Raw genomic sequence first — 12,490 nt, 5'->3', positions numbered from 1 at the left:
TAATACTCAGAGTTCTCACTTGAAAACAGCGGCCGGGCGGACCGCTGAGACATCGTGTGAAGATGATTGTATGATCCGGCTGCAGACTCGACAAGCATACGACGACTTAGGGCTCTTTTATAATTTGGCACTGATTTGACATCTCACATACCTCACACTTACCATTACAGTTTATATCGTATATTCACAATACTTGCGTATCGAAAACACACACTGTTCACATTGCAAACTGTTGCACAGGTTACCGAGAAGTAACACGGTTGTGATTATTATCGTCCACCCACTGATAACCGCGACAAACAGAAACTAAATTCATAAAAAATAACAGACGCATAACATTTGTACAGAAATGTAAAATGGAACAAATGATGCAAAATTCATTAAGAACTTTATAACGATAAATATTTACTATTGGTTTGTCAGAAGCAGCCCGTTATAGAAACTTAAGTTTTCCTTCCAAGCAGTTTAGATACGAGTTGATAGTTTTAACACAAATCCAGGACGTCCTTTTCACTTGTAGTGCCGTCTCCAAAGCTTGTGGCCATGTCTCTTGTCAAACTATGAACTAACTCATCATCATAAAGCCTAACACAAAAGTGTTGTATGGACATACACACATCGTACACCTTGTATACCGACGGGTCACGATTTCTCTCACTGCCGAAGACAGCCTCGGGTCAGGGGCCAGTGTCCCATATGGGGGCTATGGTACGTTCAGCATTAAGGATGCGAGTCACAATTTTATTATTCAAAATTAAATTACTTTCTGTTGTGCTACACATCTTCCGAAGCAGAGAGATGTACCAAAGAGACAACTGCAACTGACGAAAACAGTTACCGAACACGTAACACGAAGCAAGTAGGAGTAATGACCAAGTTAGATGACAAGCCACCGACATCGAACAGAGGTGAACAAAGCATCCGAGAAACTTTAGATCAAGCGAAAAACGACCATTTTCTTTTCTTATCCCGTTTCGCAATCACAGAAACTCTGCTGTTCCTTTGTAACGTCTGCGGTTATCCTGTAAAAAAAAGGAACAGTGGTCGCTTACTACCTTCCCCGTCTTCTGACGTTTAGAGTACGGGACTCCACTCCAAACTGCGTCCCTCGAGCCTACACCGGCCCCCGGTAACGAGTCGGACATGTACGATATCTGGCCCGCAGTCATTTTTTTTTATTACAGTCGAAGCTTGTTTATTGAGCATCTACCGTAACGAATGACTCGCAAAAAGAGTAGAACAAATGTAAGAAACTGACTCGCGTAACAGACGATGATTCACAGAGATCCCGTTTACTGAATTTTTTTCTTTTTTTTCACTCTTTAAGAACCATTTCAAAAACCACCTTCTGGCCTGGACCCGTCTCTTTGATCACTATAAACGAAGACTTAAGTTGTGCGTTCTCCTATAAACTTCTGCTCAGGAAAGTAGCAGCTCAGTCGGCTGTACTGATCGCAATGCGCTTCGCGCCGCAATCCGTGTGATGTGTACTAGGGCTCGCGCTTCAGCGACCATTTTGCAAGACCTTTCTTCGCAAGCGCGTGGTAACCCTTTCCCTTCCAGTATCTCTTTATGAATTCCCACTCTGATTTGTCATCGTTAACGAACACAGATTCATTAAAGACGCCCGTAAGGCAGCAGCTATGCACGCTACGAATCAGCTGTGTCTTTTGTTCCGAGAAATTTTGAAGCAGGCGTTCACAAGTATACAGTACTATATTAAAAATCTATTTCAGTACCCATTTTTTCGGAATGGAAGGCAATGAGCTATTCCACATGGATTCCTACGAAAAAAAAGTGTTTCACTTGACGATTCTTAATTTCGAGCAAGATGCAAGAACGAATCATCTTATTACGCGAAGTAACAGCGTAAAATGTACAATGCAAATGAATGTTACAAAATACATACAAGAATCAGTCGTTTTTATTTTATGGCCAATTAAGATACACATTACCTGTTATCTATAACTGTAATTAATTATATGAGATTTCCTGAAAACTTACCGTACCTAAATGACATAATTAAATTCACACAACGAAATTAACCATAGAAATTGTAACTGATGAAATTTATGTAATTGTAATTTCCCATTTACAATTGTTCGTGGACGTGGATTAAGTTTATTAATGGAAATCACCGACAGAGACTTCAAATGTTCATCAGTTAGTTTAGATCTGTAAATGCTTTTGTGTATTTCATTTTGGAGAACGGTTTTTCACGTGTCGAGACCGGGGCAAAAGACACGAGGAAACTTATGGAACTGATCAAAATGTCCGCGTGGAAGATTCTTATAAAATTACGGTAATGATGACTTTAAACATTTAAATTTTATAAAAAATCACTACACTGCAAATCAATCCATTTCCAAAGCTGAGTAAAGAATTACCCTGGGTTTATCTTTAAGGCAATCTTAATTACATTAAAAACTCATTGTTAAACACACTGGAAAACTGCAGTTACGAAACACACTAGTCACATTATATTTTGTTTTTCAGGTCGCACATGTTGCCGCAAAGGTGCTGGTACACTACTACTTGACTCAGCTTCTCTACTCTTCGGAAGACGTCACTGCCATGCACGTAGCATAGTCTGAAGTAGTCGTAACATACGTAAAGCTCGGCACCCGCATAGGCCATCACCGCGGCGATGAAGTGACTGGGCGACTTGCTCCTAAGTGCCAACAGGAATTGCTAAGCGGAGTCCACCCCCGTTCCCTGTACCACAGGTCTCTGAATCACGTCTAACCCCAAATAAAAATTTAGACGTACATCTACATCGCTACTCTGCAAATCACATTTAAGTGCCTGGCAGAGGGTTCATCGATTCACCTTCACAATTCTCTATTATTCCAGTCTCGTATAGCGCGCGAAAAGAACGAACACCTGTATCTTTCCGAACGCGCTCTGATTTCCCTTATTTTATCGTGGTGATCGTTCCGCCCTATGCAGGTCGGTGTCAACAAAATATTTTCGCATTCGGAGGAGATAGTTGGTGATTGGGATTTCGTGAGAAGATTCCGTCGCAACGAAAAACGCCTTTCTTTTAATGATTTCCAGCCCAAATCCTGTATCATTTCAGTGACACTCTCCCCCATATTTCGCGATAATACAAAACGTGATGCCTTTCTTTGAACTTTTTCGATGTACTCCGTCAGTCCTATCTGGTAAGGATCCCACAAGGTGCAGCAGTATTCTAAAAGTTGTTCGTAATTCTAATACGTAGGTATTTAGTTGAATTTACGGCTTTTACATCAGACTGATTTATCGTGTAACCGAAGTTTACCAAGTTCCTTTTAGTACCCATGTGGACGACCTCACACTTTTCGTTATTTAGGGTCAGACTGCCACTTTTCGCATCATTCAGATATTTTTTCTAAATCGTTTTGCAGTTTGTTTTGATGTTCTGATGACTTTATTAGTCGATAAACGACAGCGTCATCTACAAACAACCGAAGACGGCTGCTCAGATTGTCTCCGAAGATAAGATAGATAAGGAATCGTACTTCAACACTACAGCATGCTGGTATTATGAACCATACTCTGTCCAACTTTTCTTGAGCCATGTCTGTGGCGACCGCAGGCAACGAATCATTATTGACGCCACGTGGCGAGATATGTTACCACAATGCTACGAGATATGTTACCACAATGCTACGGCGAGAAGACATCCCGCAATGCTGATACCATGTGCAGCTCGCGCTCCGTTCTGACCACTTGCTGTGATGTTGATGACGGAAGGAAGTAACGAGGTTTCGTGAAAGCTCGTTACATTCATACGTGGTATTTATTTGCAGCAACGTACACGAATTTATATTAAGGCCACAGCTCAAGGTAAAACAATACGCTGCTCACTGTGAAACGGCTACTGCAGGGCCACTCAGTGTCATGTCGTAAAGACTGGCAGCGGTGGGAAGCGTCACGAAACTTGTTAACTGTACTGAGAGGTCCCGAGCAGGGCCCAATGCCCTCCCTGACACAAATTTCAGTTCACGTCTTCAGCTTATTTTGCCCTTTTTAGACTGCCACTATTGCAGAGGTTCTCCGGCATTGGAACAGAACCCAGGCATTAGATGTGGGGTGCTCTTCCAGTGCCAGAGAGCCTGGGCAATAGTGACAGTCTAAGAAGGACAAAATAAGCTGAAGACGTGAACTGAAATTTGGGTCAGGGAGGGCACTCGACCGGGGTAGTGCGTGCAGCAATGTTAGCTGTGGTGCTGTGGCCATGCTAGGGCTACCATTCCCATCTAACAAGCAAGGAGACCTAGGTTCAAGTCCCGACCATGGCACAAATTTTAATTCATTTCTTCATCTTCCATCATTATCGTGCATAAAGATGAGACTCAAATGTCTCGAGGAAAATTTAATTATGAGATCTATAGAACTGTACTTGACACAAGATATCTACGGAAGACTTATAACTATGTGGTGTCACTGACATTGAAAGCTTCAATGAAGCCGAAAATCGATGGTTAAGTGTTGGTTGGTTGGTTTGGGGGATGAAAGGGACCAGATGTGGTTAAGTGCCTGTGCATGATGTGCGACATACATCAGACGATCTGAGATGCCTAATGAAACACATATTGAAAATAAAATATACAAAATTTCTACGAACACTAAAACAACAACGATTATAGTGTAGCAAAACGAAGGAACGAGGAAAGTACGGAATATTACGGTTAGACGTCACATCGACACAGTCATTCTAGACGGAGCGTAAGCTTCACATTACATGCCCATACCAGGATAATCGTCATCGCCTAACTTCAGTTACTAATTTCCTCTGTTTTTATTCGTCTTCCCAAATATGAGTCTCAGGGCTGCGTTAAGCTAGGATCGCACAAAGATTTGTAATGGATGCGGCTGTGCCCATGTTGATTGAACTAACACAGCATTAGTCTCTAATAATGTCTACGAAAAAATGGTCTTGAGAGAGGGGCGAGGGTGTAGTGCCAGTACTATAGTTTTAGGTCCACACTCAAGAAGGCAGTAAGCTGGGACACCACGATGTGGTGCTCACTGTACTACCAAAAGACACGTCTGCCTGCGGGATGCCACGCCCCGAGCGGTCTAAGGCACTGCAGTCATGGACTGTGCGGCTGGTCCCGGCGGAGGTTCGAGTCCTCCCTCGGGCATGGGTGTGTGTGTTTGTCTTTAGGATAATTTAGGTTAAGTAGTGTGTAAAGTTAGGGACTGATGACCTTAGCAGTTAAGTCCCATAAGATTTGACACACATTTGAACATTTTTAACGCTGTGAGGCGTTGTGGAAGGATGACTGGTCCCACGAGGCAGTCGCCAATTATCCCCATCCACATGCAGGCCGAACTGGTGATGCTGGTTCGCTGTCGCCATACGAAGGGGATTCTCCATACCACACAGGTGGGTGTCATGAGGGGCGATGATACCGCCCCTCGTAACGGTAGGCTCATCTCTGAATAGGGTGGATGACAGAAATCCCAGCACTGTACTGGCCTGTGCGACAATCGCCGCAGAGGGTAGTCCGTAGCTAATAAAGCCTGCATGCGTTTTAAGTGATAAGCATAGCGGCAGTGGTCGTCGAGAGTGTTCCACACGGTCGTCTGGCTTTTACAACACCTGCCTGGTGCTGAATCTGGGTCCACCTTCACGTGGATGTGCCTGTAAGACCCGCGTCGCTCCTCGTTATTCTGGGGCCGCCCCCTGCAGTTTGCCACCATTCAGTAAACTCACTCCGTGTGGTGAATGTACCAAAATATACAGGAACACGAACAGGTAAAATGTAGCAAATCAGTAAATGTGCATATCTTGGACAGACCATACAACAGACTAGAAAAAATCGCAACTGATAAGAGTTACTAAAACGGACGAGTGTAGTGTGACTACTAAGACTACCTGCAACTAAAATTACAACACCAAAGCAGCATGACACAGTCGTAAGGCCAGAATGGTTACATGCACTTGAATGGTTAACGATTATCTATAGCCTCCACAGAACAGAGATATTTTAAATAAGGATTATTAGGAAAATAATGGGTGCAGTACAAAGTTCATATGGTTGAAAAATTAGTAGTAATGAGAAGATCTACTAAAATATACGCAAAATATCAGAAGCAACGGCAAAGCGAAGGCGAATCTTCTTTGTACACCTCCACTGAATGAACAAGAACATGCAAAAGAAAGAAATTTACTTGTATTTCTGGAAAAAGAAGTCAACAGTAGCATTGATTACGGAAATAAGAACATAGTAGCATATATACATCAAAGAACCAGAGATACAAAATGAAACACATTCCAGAAAAAAATAGTAAATTTAGAAGGCTGCAACGCAAAAGAAATGGGTTCCATTTGTGAGATAACGTGTATGTAACTGACGACTCCACCGCACTATCCTGTTCTTTCCTGCAGAGCAAGTCTGGGAAACAACTGCAGCTCGTCAGCTGGCACTCGGCATTCTGCAACACCTCCGCACAGGTCCTCCACAAGAATGGGAACTGGTGAAGCTATTGAACCACTTCTTAGAGAACATATTGCTCAGCTGTCATGTTTCTCTTGCAGCTAGGGTAACATTGCTCTTCTGCTACCAGTTTAGTCGTCACGAAAAGGACTTGCCACTTTAACAACCAATCCAAAGACAAACGTATTGAAATTTTCCTAATTTCCCCTAACCTTTCGACATTCTCCTAATGAAACACGCTCTCATTTCTACATTACACTTAACTCTCGAATAGTAAGAGAATAATACTTGCCCCCATCGCCTCCTGGAACCTGTTCCGCTATCTCCCGGATATCACTCGGCGCACGCTGCTCAGACCTGTCGCTTATTCTTCATGTAACTCTTGTGAGCACGGATGGTAAATTAGTGTACGCCACTCAAATCGAAGTCAGTCCCTTGCCTCATCAACGAGCCCCTGCTATTTTGTTCTCCCTTCACGTCCATCAACTTCTCTTAATCTACTGGTCAGTGATAACCTCGACGCTGGGTACGCTGGCCAACAGCAACAACAACAACAACAATAATAATAATAATAATAATAATAATAATAACGCTTAGCTTAGCAACTTCTTTTCTAATGTTACCTAACCATATTTGTCTTGGTTCTCCCCTTCGTCTTCTGCATTTCGTGCTTCCTTTCGAAACTTCCATACCAAGTTGATGCTTGCGGTTTAACTTTACCTGTGAGACCTGTGCTACACTATTTTATTCTGCCTTTGATTCGTCTTCGCGCACCAATTTCACGAAAAATTCCAAATATCTGTCTGACGACTGCGTTTCTGGAGACCATAAGCTTCCTCGCCGTCTTCAGTTTCGTGACTATTTCGCAGTTCCACATAAAACCACTGGTTGGGCAATTGTATTATACATTTCAGTCTTACTTGTCTTTTAAAGAAGGTTGCAGTCGAGGAATTTATTAAGTGCAAAACGTGCCTTTTTTATTGCGAGGATCCTGGGCGACCTTTCGTGATAAGTTGTTGTGGTCTAACAGACTATAGAAGTACTTGAAGCTGGTTACTTTTTTAAAGTCTATTCCACCAATTTCTACATTTCTCTATTGGTTCTGCTGACCGCATTGTATTTCTCATTTTCTCCGGTTCATCCAGAGGATGACTTCTTTGCCTTTCTCTATTAATAATCTAGCCATCTGCTTAAGCAATTATTCATACCTGACTGTACTACACCATAGACATACACTAGAATACACCGCATGAAAGGACTATACTGGACCGAGACATACGCATAAGACTTGAGGTGTACAGGCATGCAGAAGACTTGTACAGAAAAACTCTACACAACACGCGTAAACAACACTGGGAACGGTTTGTAACAACACAAAAAGAGCAGAATATATGGGGGAAGCATACAAAAATACTAACAGAGAAAATAAAACCCCTTTAGTTCTGGGAACGCTACGGCTGGATGACGGTTCGGTGATGAGGGGATGGAATAAGACAGCGGAATTTCTGCTGTATAAACTGATCTCTGACAATGTCATCGATACAGACACACAATACTACACAACACTAAGAGAAGACCTAAACACACCATACCAACACTGCCACAGTCACCTTTCCTTTTGCGCAATATGAGGCTGCGCTAGCAATCTAAGAGCTCAGAAACACAAAAGCACCTGGTTCACGTGGTATCCACACGGAAATACTAAAAAACTAGCACCGGAGATCGCCCAGTTCCTAACAACGTTACTACAGATGATGATGATGTTTGGTTTGTGGGGCGCTCAACAGCGCGGTTATCAGCGCCCGTACAATTTCCCAACCTTCGCTCAGTCCAATTTTCGCCACTTTCCTGGATGATGATGAAATGATGAGGACAACACAAACACCCAGTCATCTCGAGGCAGGTGAAAATCCCTGACCCCGCCGGGAATCGAACCCGGGACCCCGTGCTCGGGAAGCGAGAACGCTACCGCGAGACCACGAACGGCGGACAACGTTACTACACATTGCCTTACGGCCGGGCAGGGTACCTACAGTATAGAAAAACTGCGAAGCAGTTATTATTAAGAAATCAGAAGACAGGAGTCCTACAGAGCCACAGACATACCGACCTATATCCCTAACAAAACACACTAGCAAAGATTCAGGGAAGCTACTGTGTAAGCGTTCGCAAACCCACAGGGCATTAGCCAACACCAGTTCGACTTCAGAACCGGTAAACACAGAAATACGCCATGGCAATAATGACTGACACTGTCGGATGATTCAATTCCCTCTGGTGGCTCGCAATGTTGCAAAGGTTAAGACATCTGGAAGTACCGAAATCACTGTACAACAGTTTCCTATACAACTGTAAAGACCGAGTAGTTGAATGGCATATAGCAAGAAAAGAATTAAAAGAATTACCAAACGGTAGATCTTCTGAGAGTTCTCAAGGCTAGATCTTCTGAGAGTTAACAATCGAACCCCTCCCACAACTTCTGGCTGGAGATGACAGGTCAGACGAAATTGGCGTCTATGCAGATGACTTATTAGATGTAGTCTCTACAAACAACAGAGTCCAGCTAGAAGAGAAAGCCAGTGGAATATTACAAACAATTACAAAATGATGTCACAACAAAAGACTCAGGATAGTTGAAAACAAAACAACATAAACATTACCGAAAGTATCACCCCAAAGAAGTCCTTCGGTTAAAATAGGGGACACAAACATCAAACAAGCACATGTTAGACGCTATCTTGGACTATATATAGATGATAAAGTTGAATTTGCTGGAACACATAAGGCTAATCACAGACAAAGCTGAAAAAATATCCCATAAAACGTTGAGGTTAAATTCGAACCAGTGCAGAGAACCTCTAACAGTCTTAGAATCAATACACAGCTTCGTGGCTAGTACGTGAGCACGCAGACTGGACCTGGTCACCAACAAAGCATCAATCAGACGATGGCAGAGAAGTGTTCAAAAATGGTTCAAATGGCTCTGAGCACTATGAGACTTAACATCTGAAGTCATCAGTCCCCTAGAACTAGAAACTACTTAAACCTAACTAACCTAAGGACATCACACACATCCATGCCCGAGGCAGGATTCGAACCTGCGACCGTAGCGGTCGCAGGGTTCCAGACTGAAGCGCCTAGAACCGCTCGGTCACATCGGTCGGCTAGAGAAGTGTCCTATTTAGGCTGTCTGGCGCCTTAGGCACCATCTTAGTGGATGCACCCTGTGTTGGTGCTCGGAATTGCCTGTCAGATATCACGATGAAATATAGAACTGCAAGGTACTGGTTAAAGATGGTGAGACTAGGTAAGGTACGCACTATAATTAGTGTACCGATACAGACATGTCACCTCAAAAGTTGGTATTCAGATACATGGCAAGGAGAGTGGGATGTAAATGACAAGGGGTGTAGACTGTACGACTTCCTCCCTGACATAAGGGAGTGGCTGAGAATGAAAAGCCGGCCGCTGTGGCCGAGCGGTTCTAGGCGCTACAGTCTGGAAACGCGCGACCGCTACGGTCGCAGGTTCGAATCATGCCTCGGACATGGATGTGTGTGATGTTCTTAGGTAAGTTAGATCTAAGTAAATCTAAGTTCTAGGGGACTGATGACCTCAGATGTTAAGTCCCATAGTGTTCAGAGCCATTTGAACCATTTTTTGAGAATGAAAAATATCGACCCCAGCCGCGGTATGGTACATTTCTGAACTGGACACGGACCTTATCGGACGCACTTAACCGCATGATTATGAGACAGACATCTACATGCACACACTGTCTTCTTCTGCGGGCAACACTACACTTAGACTATACAGAAACAGACACTTATATAAAGCAATAAGAGACCAAGAACAATGGGTACAATTAAATGCGTGAACAAACAGTATTTCAAAAAGAGCACACGAAGCGTACCTGCGGTTACGACGTGACAGGCATGCCTATACGCAACGTAACGACAATCTCAAGGGGGTGGACAGCCACATTCACAGTGACAGTGACAACAGTGACAACGAAAAGGATCAGGAGGAGAAGAAAGATGAGTTGTAACAGTTAATAAGGCACACACAACTGTGAATCAGACACAACATGCCAAAATACGCTGACAAATTGTACGTATCACCCGCGTCCACGAGGCCCACGAGAAAGACAGGCCGTGGCGGCTACCTCACGAGGGTAGGCCTGAACTTGCTCGCTCGATCGCTCGCTCAGCTCAGCAGACAAAATGCGTTTCTGAGCCCGGTAACTCGCAGCTGGGCGTGTACGTACTGACGAGAACTGCATCGTCTACTGGAATCTGCTATTATGAAGTCTTACTCATTAACAAAATGGTTCAAATGGCTCTGAGCACTATGGGACTTAACATCTGTCATCAGTCCTCTAGAAGTTAGAACTACTTAAACCTAACTAATCTAAGGACATCACACACATCCACGCCCGAGGCAGGATTCGAACCTGCGACCGTAGCGGTCGCGCGGTTCCCGACTGTAGCGCCTAGAACCGCTCGGCCACCGCGGCCGGCTTACTAATTCACAGTACTACAACAAAATTTAATTTAAGATCAATAATCGAAATAAATGGTATAACGGCTTGTTCATAGTATTTAGTCTCTTCTGCTTAGCAGTCCTCATTTCATGTAAGAAGTGGTGCCTCATGCAACTGATAATCATATTGGCATGATCTCAATTTTATTGCATTCCACTACAGCCGTAACAAATTATAAGTAAGTCTATGGACTTCCGATCAGTGCAGGAGTAATAACAGCACGATGCAATACACACCTAGTCACGAGTTAACAGGTGTATAAACGTAGTTTGCCTGCTGAGTGCAGCGAGCGGACGTGACGATGAGTAGGCTCTGTGCCGGCACGTCTCATCACCACCCAACACTAACTTTACACACACACACGTAGTATTACAAAATCACAAATATTGTAATGCTGCAAAAGCATTGTACATGTCAGTCAATAATAGTTAAGGATAGCGAATACTAGGGTAAATACAGTATAAGCGTTTGCAGTAGAATAAGAGCTGCTTCTTGTTTTCATTTTTTTTCCATTAATTTAAATGGTTACCTTATTTTACCAGATGAGTGTAGCAACAGCGGGTATCTTGTGACTAATGACGCTAGTATTGTTTACTCTGAGATGGTTTATTTTAAGCTGAAACCGGATTAGCATCATCTTGTTGAATATGTATTCCAGCGACTGGAACAGTAAAAGACCCTAACATGCTAAGTACTCTCTGTCATGCACTTAGTACTAATTTGAAGAGAATATATAGATTTAGAACCGACAGCATGAAGGTGACGGGTAGGAAACTGGTCCAAAGATTTCTTCAAGACGACGCTATCTTTTTTGTTAGTCAGAGACGGTTTCTCGAACGAAACTCGCTTAAGAAACTTGCATTGCCCACAGCGTCCCCGGCTGGCTGGCCAAGTCGGCACAAGAGTTTCCTCGCAGTGGGCAGAAGACAGAGGAGGCGTGCTGGCCGGCCCACTAAGAGGCTTACACGCTCGCGCGCCGGGGTTTCAGCCGGGTTACACAGGACGTCACCTCGCGCCGCGCCCCACTCGCGTTTCCAACTCTACGGATTCTGCTTCACAGCTCGTTACGGCAGTTCCAGTCACTCCAAGTTACAATTAACGTAAATGAGCTAATAGCCGGTATTTATTTCGCGCAGAGCGAGAAACGAAATATTATTTTCTAGCGAAGTGGGTCAGGAAATGTGTCGTCCCGAAACAGTTGTTCTTTCAGAACATTCTCGGTGCACGGTGCTCTACGTGCATCCTCCGAGTCTCCAGTATATGTTCATGCGTAGGTCAATAATACCGCGAGCAATTTCTACCAAAACTGGTACACGTACTTTTTACTATCAATTAGAAAATGTGTGTGTGTGTGTGTGTGTGTGTGTGTGTGTGTGTGTGTGTGTGGTGGGAGGGGGGGGAGGGGGGTTACACATATGCCTATTTCTCAGGGTCGGTATGTCATGCCACGTATGTGGAACATTCGAGAGGCACCAGGCTACGGACTCACCATCTTTCTTTCCTTTTTCAGAGTGTT

At 43.7% G+C, this 12,490-nt stretch overlaps 1 protein-coding gene across 1 annotated transcript in view; it reads right to left on the bottom strand.

The window, feature by feature from the left end:
- LOC126176011 (E3 ubiquitin-protein ligase ZNRF2-like) overlaps positions 1-12,490 on the bottom strand; it is a 146,552-nt gene that overhangs the window by 120,443 nt on the left and 13,619 nt on the right. The gene's annotated exons all lie outside the window — the stretch shown is intronic.

This window comes from Schistocerca cancellata, chromosome 3, assembly GCF_023864275.1.
Source record: "Schistocerca cancellata isolate TAMUIC-IGC-003103 chromosome 3, iqSchCanc2.1, whole genome shotgun sequence".
Taxonomy (NCBI): domain Eukaryota; kingdom Metazoa; phylum Arthropoda; class Insecta; order Orthoptera; family Acrididae; genus Schistocerca; species Schistocerca cancellata.
The sequence above is the reverse complement of the archived record's forward strand: the minus strand, read 5'-3'. Positions and strand labels throughout refer to the sequence as shown.